Below are 15,088 nucleotides of genomic sequence, written 5' to 3' on the forward strand. Positions count from 1 at the left end.
ATTGCAGCTATCTAAAGGCCAAATTATTTTTAGCCCTCTCTTCTAAAGAAATGAGTCTCCAGTGATAGTGACTCTGTCTGTCCCTTTGAATTTGTTGTCCTATTACCCTTAACAGACAGGCAGCATTGCCAGAGAGACTGTTGTTGAAGATTTTCTTAAAGTCAGGGGTTGGTTAGAGGCCAGAGTCAAATACTGTCCCCACTAAGGGGATGCTCAGAAGACTGTCTTTGTTCTTTCAGTATTACTACTGGCTGCATATGCTGAGGACAGGCTTACCCTGACTTCACAGTGATATATACTTTTGCTCCTCTAACTATATGACAACTTAGAAGCTGTTGGGGAAAGAGTAGGAAATATTAAATTATACACCTTCAGTAGAAGGCAGGATGAGAATATGGAAAGACTTTTAGTTACTGCCATAGAAAAGACAAAATGAGGAGAAATAAAGTTGATGAGATAACAGAAGGCATGAGGAAACCAGACAGAAGTCTGCAAGAAAACTTCATTAGGGAAGGTTCATAAGGGACTTGTTCCTGGAAAAACAAGTGTTCTTTTATGGTAAAGCAATTAACTGGAATTCACTGTTGAAGGTATTACAGTTCTGTAAATTATTTCAAGAGAACAATCATCTAAATATACTAATGTTTTCTGTTCCAGGTGAATACATAAGGCTTTTTTCCCCCTAAGCTACTCATTTCTAAAACTGTCCTGTGCTCCAACAACAGCAATTTCATCCCACGTTGTATTTAGTAAATTGCACTGAAGTGCATGAAGTCTTCTCATAATCTCTGTAAACATGGCCGTATATCTAAAGGCAACTATTACATATGGGTCATTATCTATTCTATTGCTCAATATCTCCTATTCATGACCATGTCATCACAGTAAAAATGAAGTTGTTTTGCATTTAGATCCCAAGGAAGATGCTCTAATATATATAAAATACAAATATTTCCATAAACATAATTTGCTATTCATATAGTGGATTATATCATTCATATAATGCCTTTAAAACAAACAAAATATACATCCCCAGATTTAAGCAGATCCACAAGCTTCAGGGATTTTGCTTTGCATGCATTATTACCTGCATACATATTATCTTTTCCTGGGCAGTGGTTATGGTTGAATCTGAAATATCTTGGAGGTTTTGTCACCCATCTGAAGCTTAAACTAAACTGATTCAGGAAAACAAGAGGCCAGGCACAATGATTTTCCTGAAGCTCAGGATCATGAGTAACACAGCTTACACATATGGTGTGGCACCTGGTGCTTATTATGTACAAATCAAACAAGCTCATCATTCTTATAAAGCATTTCTCCAATATGAGCCTGTTAAACCCTGTTTTCTTCTACTTCTCTATAATATTTAAACATCATGGTCAAAAGGTGACAACCACCTACAAGAACATACCAGTTTGCCATCAGGGAATAGACTGTGGCTGAGTTCCCTCCTTTTAAAGACTTTCCTTTTGTGGTTCTTTCAGATTAGGGCACACAGTCCACCTACAACAGCTGACAGCACTTAGCAGTATATCCCTCCCTCATTTTATTTAATAAATAAATAAATAAATAACAGACAACAACAACAAAACAGAACGTGTCTATAAGAAGTAGCAGAAAGCCTGTAAAATCAATGAAAAAAAAAATCAAACTGTTAACACCCTGCGTTTGATTCAACTCAAGTCCTGGTGTAACAGCTGGGTGACTGCAGTGGTTACCCCAGCAAAATAGATAGCCAGTGCAGAATATTCTCCAGTGCAGTTTAATAAATTGTAACCCTGTAGCATAGGCCAGATTCAGTGATTTTTAACTTGTATAAAAGTTTGGATTCACTAAAGCTTCTTGAATGTAGAACAAAATTTGGAGAGTCAGGCAGAGAATACTAAAAAATAACTATAATTCAGAATAAAAAAAAAATCAGAGCTGATACATATATCTCTACAAGAATCCATTGTCCACATTTTTCTGAAATAGTTCATTATGGTGCTATTTTGTGATATTTTCCAAATCTAATTATTTTCCTAAAAGAAGTTTAATGTTTTTTTTCCCTCCCCATAGTACACAGCTCATGATATTTAACTGTGACATGAGGGAAAGCAGTCATATACAAGTAATACATCATCAGTAGCAGATGAAGAGACTATCAGTGGTATCTAGCATTATAAAAAGATTTTGTGGGTAAGTGAACATATATTTAATCTCTGTTAACTTTTTTTTCCCCCTGCAATTTAGGGTAAAAGCTTCACTGTCGTTGCAATACTAAAGCATCATCTATCATAAGAGGAACAAAAGACCAAAGCACTATTCAAAGATGATAACATGAAAGGCTTTGGGGGCTTTTCATGCTTCCAGTCACATGGCTCTGAATCTTCCCTTTCTCAATTATTTCTGTATATTACTAAAGAAAACTGCGCATCTATCCGATGACAAATCTAATCTGGAAGTCAGGATTTAAAATAATACTCCTGCTAAAACACAAGTTGTGTGGATGCAAGCCTCGAACGCAAGCCTTATTTTTTTCTTCTAGTTTTCATAGCAATTTTACTACATAGGTGAAGGTATGTGTCATAAAACAATTTATTCTTAGTGTCAGTGTATTCAGGTCCCATGGCTATTTATTTATTAGATCTTTATAAAATAACACTTGTTTTCATGTCTATAGTGCTTTTCTCTGAGGACCTCAAAGCATTTCACAAATGATAATTAACAACACCCTAATCATATTTTTATTCTCATTTTACCAATAGAGAATAATGGGTGGGGTTTTTTTGTTTTTGTTTGTTTGTTTTTCCTATTTTTTTTTTGAAATCTTACAATAAGCCTATGGCAGAGTTAAGTACAGAACCCATAATCACAGATAACCAAACACATTGCTTTGAACGCAAAAGCATTATTTCAGAATATGTCTTGTTTGGAACAATTTTCTAAGCTAGTAATTTTATAGACAAAATGCAGCAGAGCACTGAAGTGTTGGTGTTTTGTGTCTAGCCATAGGTACATGAAGTATTTATTCACATGTTGACATGAATTGTGTCTATGTAGCCTATGAGAATTCTTTCTTTTTCTGTTTTCTTTCTACTACGTCTTCAATTTTTCCACCTCTCATCAATCCTCCAGAAGTACAGCACATGCATTTTAATGGGGAATACATCAAAGCTCCACAATGATGCTCAACAGAATGCCAAACTGGTGAATTGCATCTCACAGACAAAACAAAGACCAGTCTAAACACTTTACGTATGTGCAATTTTTAATCTCTGCACACAGGAATATACTTGATGTATTTTACTGGGCTCAACAGTATTCAGCTGTGCTTCCACTGTTCAGACACAGTTTTTGCAGCCATCTAGAAATATCAGCAAGATCTCTAACACCTATGTCTGTTAGAACTTTATCTATGACAACAATCCTGAAAATGTCTTTATATAACATATTAAGATTCTAGTTGAAGAATTAATGCTGAGAGAGAGAGAGAGAATGAGACATTTGGATTCTTTTATTTGCAAAAGAGCACATAAAGGGAAAACAATTTACTAAGTGGAAATAAGCTATATCTTAAATGGCATCAGCTCTATATAGTATTGCATATCTGCTAGAATCAGAGGCAAGGATGAAAGCTTGAGATGGCATGTAAGACAGTTCAAGAATTTCATCCATATCCAATATGCTCCATCCATGCAGGAGTGGTGGTGTTGTTGTTCAGTGCCTCTCCCTTCTGTAGGATCATTTCATTTTTAATGGAATAAATACATAAATTTAAAATCTGAAAGCTTGCCTGCAGCCATTAGCTGACTATTGACAATAGCCATATATTTTCCATGAAATATCCTTCCTTACATCTCTTAACACTGGGAAGTCAGAAGGCAGAATAAAATGAAACCAAAAGTTGAAAATAAGTCCCTAAGCCATGAAAATGTTGGGTTGCCCTTACTTTGTGTTGATTATTGTCCTTTTTCACATGATTACTACTATCAGAGCCTCCCAGTACTGAGGACAACAGCCAGTAGCACATAAGATGACCAGCCTCTGCAGGATACAGCTCCAGTTGCACACCAGCACAACTCCACAGCAGCAGCAAAGCAGCTAGCAGTGCAAAGCTGGTGTGGAGCGACACCTCAGGCACCAAAATCTGCTGTTATGGCCAACCAGGCACGTCAGAAATCTTATGGCAGAAGCCGTTACAGCTGTTTTACTTACAGGTGTGCTTCACCAGGGGTTAACACATAAGCACCAATCATGTGCCATCAGCAACCAAAATCCAAAGCCTTCTAACCCCAGCATCACTGGAGGTGTGAAAGAGGGGCACCATTCTGCCCTGGACAGACCGTAGGAACAAGGATGCCCATGGCTAGGGGACAAAGTCCTTCTTTATGTCCCTTGAGTGCCCTCATTATCGACACTGACCAGATCACAGAGGAAGCTGCCAGGATCTGATGGTGAACACCTGGGCAGGTCTGTGGGCCATCCCTCACAGGCTGCTGAGACACCTCATCAGAGAAGATCTAATAAATCTGAATCATCCAGCTTTATAGCAGCTTTTGTTTTCTTCAGCCAGAAATCCAACATTACCTACAAGAACAGCAGAGCGCTGATGTCATTTGTGCATCGCACACTGCAGATTTCTGTTTTGCATTAAAAAGCTGAAGGATATTTTGTTCTTAGGTGCATAGCTTGTTAGGAATGCTATTCGGACCTGGAGGCATGAAACATCTAAAGAAAAACTAAACTGTTCACAAATCTTAAAGACTTTAGAGTCCAGGCAGACCCAAAACCAACCTCCCTCCTCGCAGAGAGCGAAGTAGGCTCACATTCATTCCCATTTTTGCATTGATACATAACTAAATTAACTGGGAGGTGAGAGGTGTAGCTACAGCTGAGTGGAGGCTACAAAAACCAAGCTTCAGAGTGGAGGAATTTGTAAGAACTTGTCCTCCTGAGAAGACAAAACTAAGTATGATATTGTCATGGAGACAGCATCCAAGCAAAATGAAAGTAAATAATACATTAGAAACAAGATAGCAGGAAAAAAAATGGATATATATATATTTTTAAATTAAATACTCTTGCCTAGTTTTCCTTAGCTAATTAGCATCCCTTCTTAGCGGTTTAAGTAACTGCTCATTTAGATCAGTGAATGATTGCTCTGAGATTAGGGTGTGGGAAAATCTTTCTGTTGGGAATAATCTACTTATGCTACTGTTTATTTGAAGCAGTGATAAACATAGAGATTTTCCTTCCATATGTGCCAAGTATAAGAGAAAGCAGAATGATTAATGAACCCTTGCATTTTGCCAATAAATTACCAACTTCAGACGGAAATTTATAGTTTTCATTAGTACAAGATATTACAAAAAATCATAACTAATTTAAATCATTTTCATTGCAAGCTATTCTTGGGTTTTTAAGAATGTTTATATTATTTCCATTTGATCTGCTGGGAATGACATTTTGCACACCATTATTTATAATCTACAAAAATTAATTATGCTTCTAATTAACAGCATGCAAATAAATTATTGCTCAAGGAGTTATTTATTCAGTTGTAAAGCAGGAGCTTTAAGACTGTATATATATATATATATACACACATTTTAATCATGCTTCTAGGGTTTTCTGTTTTTTTTTCTTTTTCTTTTAATTTTACTTATTAATTTCTTCCCAGATTTCTAAGGTCCATTAAAGTTGGTCTTTTGTGAAAGTTTTTCAATGCTCAAAATTATTTATTCCTCAATAACCAAGGACTGGATAAGCTTCATGTGCATTTCCTTTCTGTGCAAAGGATAAGAAGTCTAAGAAAAATAATAATGGGAAAGAAAAACCTGAAACTATATTGACGGCTAATACACTCCCTTCTCAGGGCTATTTAATGAAATTAGCAGCTGTGGAATATGCCAAAAATAGCTGCAGAGATGGACAGCTAATCCTCTTGAGAGTACATAAATTGGACAACCATAATACGGAATGCTTTCTTTTGCCCTAATGTCTTACCCAGTGGTAATTAGAAGGGGTCACCTTGTGACAAAGGCGGGACGCCCTGTCCCACCCTGCTCCCATCCCTTTTCTTAGGCTCTCGCAAAGCTGCAATTTGGTGTCTGTTCTCACTTGTGGGTTGCAAGTGGACCTCAATAGCTTGGTTCTGTCCCCCTCTGTCTCTTTGCAGTCTCCTACCAGCTATTAGGTGACAGAAACTGTTACAAAAGAGGATGAGTGAATGCAGCCAAACAAATACTTTGTGCCTGCTTTCCATACATTTACAAGTCGATGGTAGAAACAGTCATAAAAATATTTTTAACTGATGTTGCAGAATATTTAGAGAAAGTGCACTTTGCATCATAAATATTCATGCATCCCTATTTAAGAAGTAACTACTCCACAGAGGGTGTCAGGGAATTGTAGGTGGTGTTACGTCCAGGCAGAAGACCTCCAGTTTAGAAATGCAAACAACCGGGAAAGAATTTGAAAACATTTTATAGACTGCAATATGCTTGCAGAAATGATTTCAAACAAACAACCAAAACAAAAACAAACAAAAAAACACACACACAAAAAAAAAAAACTCCATTTTGGGCTTGTGGACAAACACAGGGTAGGGAAAGAAGATAACCCTATCAAATTCTTAACTGTTAAGCCACAGATGTCCTGAACTTACACTTTTTTTAAAAAAAAATGAGGATAATAATTAACTACTGAAATAATTTGTTTGAGGAACCTGGCACTCTCCTGCCCTCCTCTCTGGGCAGCCAGCCCTGACAAGTTGACCCTGGGTCCGTCCCCTCTCCCTCAGTGGGAACCTACAGCTGGACCAGGTCCTGCGCCCTGCATGCTCTTACACAGCCGTGTACAATGGGTTGTCCTGCTGCTGGCCACGGTCCTAAAGAGTTTGGGGGTATGCTTCAACCTTGAGGGGCCTCTTGGTTTGGCAGGCAGGGTCAGTGCAGTTCCTTCACATGTGTCTGGGGGCCCTTGTTCTCCAAAACATCCACATATTCCCTGCCTGAGTGATAACCGAGCTTACAGCTGTCACTCAGAGACAGATGCAGAGATCCCCCTTCTGCAGCATCCAGCAACGTCAGCTAGAGTTGCATGAACAGAGACTGGAATTATGAGGAAGGTTATCACCTGACATTGAATTTACTCACCAGTGGTGTAAACCCACATGTCATACAGGGATCCCCTAAACACTTTTTTTCTTTTTAAGTAATTGTACACACACTAAAAACCAAACACTCCTTCACCACAGGCTGTCTGTATTTCTCTCCTTTTCCTAACATCAGCTGAGGTCTCACACTCACAGAAGGATGAGCACACACAGCCCACACCCTGTGGACACCCTCACAGGCCTGCTTCTGCAGAGCTTGCTCCTTGGCTTTGCCGCCAGGGGCAGGGTGGGGTGTGCGCGGTGGGTGCCCTGCTCTCCGTGGAGCTGCAGAGGCACAGGAGGGCTTGGGGACACAGCCATGAGCTGAATGAATGAGGTAATTAAAATGAAAGAGATTTTTGAAGGACACAGCCTCGTATTTGTAGATGGAGGGAAGGACTGTTGAAAAAGAGTTTGTCACTGGTGAGAGTTGTGTGCGCCGTGGTGCCTGATGTCTTGCCTGGAAACACCTGCCAGCTCCTGCTCTTCTCCTGGTGGGGCTGCTTGCTCCCTGGGGAACGGACTTGGTTGCAAACATGAGCTTTTTATTAGCTGCCACGGATATTCTTGCTTCAGCCACCCATCAGCTACGGTAGGCCCACTGCCGTCCTGTGGTGGGGCCTGTCACAAGAAGGGAGCACAGGTTGTGGAACCAGCAAAACCACATTAACAGGGGGGCAAAACAGGGAATAAAAGAATGTAAAGTGGTACCAGCAACCCAACGTGACTGCAAAAAGAAGGGTCTTGTCGAACCACAGAATACGATGGAGCTAAGACATGCGGACTTGCAAACTTACAATAGTACTACAGCAGTTTTGCTTTAAACACAAAGCACATACAGAAGGAGAAGTCTTCATTTCAACACTGGTCCACGGTCATCTGTTTTTCTCAGTAGTTGCCATGTGGGTCGTGTTGAAAACATAATGAGCATATCAAAAGGTATGTTGGACAGTTTAATAGAGAAGTCTAATAAACAGATGTTAGTAATGAACAGCTACCAAATATATTAACATATCATCTTTCTAATAAAACGTAGCATAAAGTAGATGGATTGTGATACTCAACAACCTCAGTAGTGGAGTTAAAATTGAATTATATGGAAGAAAAAACAGCTCTGTTCTGATTTCAAAATTATGATGATCTACTATTATGATCCATCACTAGCAGAGCAGTAGGTGAAACAATAATAAATCTCTGTTATTTATAATGCAGCAAATCATAAGAAGTATCATGAGGAGTTATAACTCATTTTCATTTCAGGTCATAATTAGACATCTATTGCATTATATTTTTGCATAGGTAGATCAGTAGCATGGTAATTCATAATCCATCACACAAAATCAAAACAAATGCAAAATGAGTAAAAAAACCTATTTTTCTCCCCAGTGTACCTAATTTATGTGTTAAGTAACTGGAGTGAGTACAGAGCACAAGTGAAATGCAGAGTATTTTATCTATTGTGATGATATTTTAATACTTTGTACAAAATTCACTAATGGCTTTTGAATGAAAGAACTCAAAAAAAAAAAAAAAACATGGTCCCAAATTTTACCAGTTTTTGCCATCCATATTAGTTAAAAAAACTAATGTGGATGATGATTTGCCAGCCAGATAGTGGCTGCGGGTTTCCTTCTTGGTTACTGAATGCATGAATTTTCAAGGAAGCTTAGTAGCAAACAGATACTGGTTTGCATTTGAGGGAGAAATTCAGTTAGTTTACCTCCTCTCTTTTCTTATTTTTTACCCCAGTATATGAAATTTTGTTCCTTTGATGATGCAGGAAGTGCAGTGTTGCTGAAAAGCAGCAACTGTGATATCCACCTGTTCAGATCAGTGGAGTTTATTATATCAGGGATTAGAGAGTCCTAGTTGTATTAACACAAAATTTCTCTCCAAAGCAGAATGCATCTTATTCTTCATAAATACTTTCGCTTATTTATTTTAGAAAGCAGCACAAGATTATTTTGACCACAAAGATGTTGAATTTTTCTTTGAGCTACTGTAAGAGAAGTCTGGCCCGCTGTAGCCAAGGTGCTATGTTCTGGGACCAACATTTTTTTGTTGTTTGTTTGTTTACCATATACCCAGATTTCTTATACGCAAGGTTTCTGATGCACAGGAACTGCCCGTTACAGATGAAAGCAAGGCACTGTATGTTTCTTAGCAGCACAGCCCAGCAGCCACTTCTCAGAGGAAAAGACAAGCCTGGGTGGCTCCAAGGCAACTGGAGACCGTGCAAAAACCCAGCAAACACACGAGACATCTGGGAAAAGCTATAGCAAACTACTTCAACCTCACACGGGTAGTGGTATTACACCTGCCCTGTGTTCCTCAACGTGTCACATCTCCATCCTGTCCTGCTACGACCTTTCACTTCAGCTCTGCCCCTGCACATGGGCTCCTGACACCTTGACCCACGTCAGCAGTGACAAACAGCACGTTTCAGTTGTGATTTACAGCTGGCCGGGGTCAGACTTTTACATCTCCAAGCATTATTTTACAATGCTGTTGATTATAGATTTATTTTGTGAGAACATCTGTCTTCCACTTAAAACGTATCCTGTCATTATTTCCCTCTTAAGGCCACAGCTGGAGAAAGGGGAAAGGAGCCACGCTGTGTCAAAACAAGGCAACTTTTGAAGAACATTGCAGGAAACACAAAGGTAAGCCACACATTAGAACAGCTACTTGTGCTTCACAACATGTTACTCAAAAAAAAAAAAATAATGATAATAAAATCAACCAATTATTAGTGTGATATCTCCTCGTTCAGTGGGGCTCATTCACCACACCCAGCCATCGGAGCCAGCAGGGTTAACCATGTCCCCTCCCAGGCAGGCTGTAAATACAGTGAGAGAGGCTCTGCCCCTTTGTGTCTACGTACTCCAGGTTTGGTAGAGACATCTGTCTGATAAATAGCTCATTTTGCAATCACTATCATATAATTTAGTATTTTGACAGGTGCATAAACTTAACATGAGCTTTATATAAATATTAAACAGCCTTTCTAAAAATGAAAGCTCTGAAATGAACACAGTTCCCTAGGCCCGCCTTAATAATTATTCTGAGGAAAGGTTTTTCTGAAGAAGAAAGGGAAAAAGATTTCTCTAGTGAGAGAGTATTGGAGTAATTTGGTTATATTGTACCTGGATTTTGTGAATATCAGTTTCAGGTGCTATCAGGCTGTACCAGTGATGATAGCTCTGTTACCAAGCCTTGCTTCCTTCCCTTGTGGTTTTTTTTTCCCTGTTTGCTTTTTTTGTTGTTTGTTTTGGTTTTTATCTCCTCTTTTTTTTTTCCTTTTTTTTTTTTTTTTTTCCTTTTACGATTCAGGCTTATCTCTTTTTCACCATCCTGAAGGGAGATGTTTGCTATAAATCTGCACAGGTATCACAGAATGGGATCAAGGTTGAATGAACACACAGGAAGATTTAGGAAAGTAAATACATGATAAAATTAATGAAGATGTTCCCTCCCGATGCTCTTCCTGGTGCATTCCCCTTTCACCCTGCGATAGCCTTGCTATTGTCCACTTCCTTCCTCTGCAGCCTCTGCTCCTGTCCTCGCTGGGCATGTCTTTGTTCCCGGAGAGGCACTTAAAGGATAAATCCCTACGTCTTTGTGCTGCTTTTTTCCCCTCCTCTTTTTTTTTCCCCTGACAGACATTGATTTTTACACAGAATGCACTCTACTCTCAGCACTTACTGCAATCAACATGAAAATAGTGTGGTACCACTTCTCAGGATACCTTTCTTGTTTTGTCTCCTATTTTAAAAGGATCATTTAAAGAGAATGATACAGCTGAAACCCGCTATTTAACTTCTCAAAAATAGTCTCTTTTTTGTCCTTAAATACACAATTAAAAATAACCTTTTTGGAGGTATTCCTTTTTTGCATAGTAAGACTTCTAAAAACTAGTGGTCTAAATGTTCTCCACTCTGTCCTAACAATGACAAGTTGCACCAACTGCGTGATTTATTTTAAAGATCCAATCTCTGTAAAGATAATTAAGTAACCTGTTACTGACTTCATACAATAAGAAAAATGCATCTGAGCAGTTATGAGTTGTCCAGCACAACTGAAGGAGCCAGTGTCAGGGCTGAAAATTAAGAGCCAGGAGCTCCTGGCCCTTAATTCTTCTCCATGGCTAAATCTAATATCTTTTCCTGGCCAAATATCACATGCATTCCTCAAGAACCTGGCAGAGGCACACCATGCTAGAGAACAAAATCTTAGAGAGTTCTGCAATGTAAACCATATCATCTCTGACCCTTCTACCCCCCATTACTTTCACATACATTTGTTTTTAAACACCACATTTATCTGCTTATAACCTATATTTTTTTTATATTGATGGCAGCTTTGAGAAACATCATACATGCTATACATATACTCCACTAGTTGTGTTTTTTTTTGCTTATTTACTCTTTTTTTCTTTTTGTACTATACCAAAACACTTTTAGAGTAAATTTAGCTTTGTGATGAAGATTTTCCTTTTTTTTTTTTTACACATCACCCACATTTCAATCTTTTGTGTCCATATTGTCCCCTGTCAATATGCAGATACAAAGAAAAAATATCCATGCATCATTTCTATTAAGGACTAAATTCTGCTGGGTATGACATTGAAGGTGAAGTTTTGAAAAGATAAACTTTCCCACAGGGGGGAATGACAATTCTAAAAATGTTTTTAAAACGGCAATTTATTAATAATGGCCTTATGCATACACAATTACCGTGGAACTGATTTTTGTGACATATCAGAAGTAAAGCAAGCAAATAAAGTCAGATTATCCAGAATGTTCATTTAATTTATTCTTTAGTATTCGAGTGCTGAATATGTTTTATTGTCTTGTTTTATTTTAGACTAGTGAGTTGATCAGATAAGCTCTGATTCCTGATATCGGGCTAGCAGTTATCTTCCTTTAATATGCTCAGTACTGCTTTATGTATGAGCTGGATACCTGGTTCTGCGACTCTGTGTCATCATGATACTAACAAAGCAGATGAGGAAAGCCAGCCTGAACTCTGCTCAAAAGTCTAGTCAAATAAATCTGATATTTAATCAATTTAGTTTATTATTTAAATGAAGGTGCTCACCTCAGGTTTAGGTCTTGTCTGTGCTATTTATATACACTTGAGTGATCTCATCTGTGGAAAAGGATGAATTAACTTTAAATATATTTCACCAGAGTAAGTTAATATGCATAACTTCTCGTAGCAATATATGTAATATTCCAACATCAGAAAATGCAGCCACAGGCACATGAGCTGAAACTTCAGACCAACACTAAATATAAAATACTTTGAGTTCAAAATCCTGTTGATTAAATGCAAATTCCAAGAACATTTACCAGAAGTTTTCATGAAAACTAAATCTATTTCCTGTCTGCTACATCAAATCGATTCTAAATCCTACAAACCTTTATTTGACTATTGCTATACCACGTTCCTTTGCTTTCTTCCTTGCATGAATAAATCCCCCGAAGACCCTCATTATTACTTTGCTAGAATGAGTCAAACTAAATAGGATATTTAGTTTGTGTCAAAGAACTGATTTTTAAGGACCAATTTTTCCAGTAAAATATGGGCCTCACTTAAGTAAGAGAACTCCCAAAATATTTAGCAGCAGTTATTCTTCAGACCCATCTGAATTTCATGGACAAGTTTTATCATGTGTGATTTCCATTCCATTTTCTTCATCTCTGTTATAGCGTAAAATTTCATCAAGTGTAAATGTCAGATCTTTTCTTTATTATTTGCTAATGTCATAAAAAGCTGAATTGTTTGCTTTGTTAAAGGGCTTACTGAGCATTGACTTTTCTTTATTTGTATTTTACTACCAAAAATGTTTTAAAAAATAAAATAATAAAAAATCCCATCTGAAATGGGATTTAAATAACAGAGCAAGGTTTGCCATTATCATAAATGTATAAAGTGCTTTGTGAGTAATAAAATGGATCATGGATTCTGGATAATTCAAACTGAAATGTTATGTTCAGTATCAAGATTAGATTACATTAATGTAGTTCATTTTAAATGGTTTAAAGGCCATCAGATGCATGTGAAAAGAATCTGTATCATAACTTAGAATAAATAGACTGAGACATTTGTTTATAATGTCAGTGCTAAACAAATCTATTACTACATTTCTGTATGTAACATTATGTTACCACTGTTATTAAACAAGCAGAGCATGAAGATAAATTATAGCTTTAATTATAAACATTACCTTTGCATATTTATTAATTTAAAATGAAACAATGTTCATGAACCTTAGATTATTTATATTTGCTAACATTTTAATTAACTTTGTTTTATTTATGTTACTTCTTTGCTGCTGGTGGTCATACATAGCTACTTAACTTGTGCAATCTAATTTATCATACTTCATATTATCCAGGAAATCAGACAGTGCTGTTTTGGTTACTTTTGGTACAAGATACATATAAAAAGTAGAGCTAATGACTGATGGGAAAACCCCTTGAAGCTCACTCACAGGCAAAAACTCCAGCCTTGCTTTTTTAAATTACATCCATCTACCCAAGATGCCAGTCATAACTCAAAGAAAACTCTCTGCTTACCCTGAAATGATTCCGTTTGACAATATGTCCTTGATTCGATATTGCGAGTGTTCTTTCTTAAAGAGATTTGGGAAGAAAAAAGTACTTCAAGGACTCCATGTTTATTATAGCTCAATAATGAGCAGATAATGGGCTGCATGGAAGTATTAAGGTCATAATACAGCCTGAAAATTTCCTTTGCCTGGTTCGAGTATATAAGAAGAGAAACTGCTGAAGTTTCAAATCCCTGGATGAGTTTCAAATCCCTCCAACTTCCAGACAGAAAATGGGAAAACAAGCTTAACAGTGAAGTCCTTACTGCTGCTTTATGACGAACTTCTTTATAACTTTCCATCAGTCGAGCTCAGCTGAAGTCAAAATAAGACTCAGCTGATTTCCACTGCCTTCGCCAGCACCTCCCCAGGCCCTTATGGCAGCAGAGGGGCAGCCCCACTCTGAGCAGCACGGGCTCTGCTCAGCCGTAACCCTGGCAGCCTAGCAGAGGGCGGTTATACCAGAGTTTGCCTTAGGACAGAGGTTTATGTACAGCTGGTGGTGTGGATAAGGCACAAAGGCATTCCCACACAGCTGCTTTTAAAACTCATGCTAAATTCTGCTATTAAACACTTGCTTCTCCTTACATGGATTCTCTTTGTCCCACACATCTGGGAGAAAATCTATGTAATGTTGTCTTTGGTTTAAACACTAAAACAGGTTTAACACCATCATTGTGTTTTGCATAATTAAAATTTTATTTTTATAAATTTTATAACTAAAATGCAGTAAGTATCTTTAATATCAATAAACATATTTTAAAATAGATGTCTTTACATTTAAATAAATAACAAATATTCTACCGTAGTCCTCCCTCTAAGTCCAGAGTTGCCTTAGTAACTGCAAGTCAGAGGCACTAAAAAGAACCAACTATGCAGGCCTTAGAGAGGAATGAAATACTAATAAAATTTTAATATTAAATAGAAAGCTTAAATTAAGTTTTATAAAGGATTTACACTCTGTGATCCTTATCTTTATTATGCTACAGCATCATATATTCTGAAAAATGAGGAAGCTCAGTATGTCCCATCTTCCACTGGTTACCACACCAGGACCCAATCCTGCAAAATTTTATGCCCCAAAGGGCTGAAGATTACTTGAAATCAGCACAAGCAGTCCAATGCAGTGAGCACTCTACAAGAAGCCGCCGGTGTCTTCCCTACTGCAGCCAGGGGCAAAGCTGTGGTTTAGGATTCTGGTCTAGCCCTGTCCCATCTGAAACAAAATAAATTGACCTGCAGGTCACTCTCTCCCTTCTAATATTAGAGTAACAGAATAAAGTATAGGTTATTTTGAAGTCCTTCTCCTTGGCACAGAGGAGTTGGACTTT

General features: G+C 37.8%; 1 long non-coding RNA gene across 4 annotated transcripts in view; it reads right to left on the reverse strand.

The window, feature by feature from the left end:
* The window catches only part of LOC310879884, a 32,481-nt gene extending 18,466 nt beyond the window's left edge, over positions 1-14,015 (reverse strand). For all 4 annotated transcript variants that reach the window (XR_014571209.1, XR_014571210.1, XR_014571211.1 and 1 more), the window contains exons 1-3: positions 13,726-14,015; positions 12,242-12,292; positions 1,088-7,762 (exon numbers count right to left, since the gene is read on the reverse strand). This is a non-coding gene — a long non-coding RNA (uncharacterized lncRNA). The remainder of the gene's footprint in view (positions 1-1,087; positions 7,763-12,241; positions 12,293-13,725) is intronic.
* Between the last annotated feature and the right edge of the window lie 1,073 nt (positions 14,016-15,088).

The sequence above is a fragment of the Anser anser genome (genome assembly GCF_964211835.1).
Source record: "Anser anser genome assembly, chromosome: 11".
NCBI lineage: Eukaryota > Metazoa > Chordata > Aves > Anseriformes > Anatidae > Anser > Anser anser.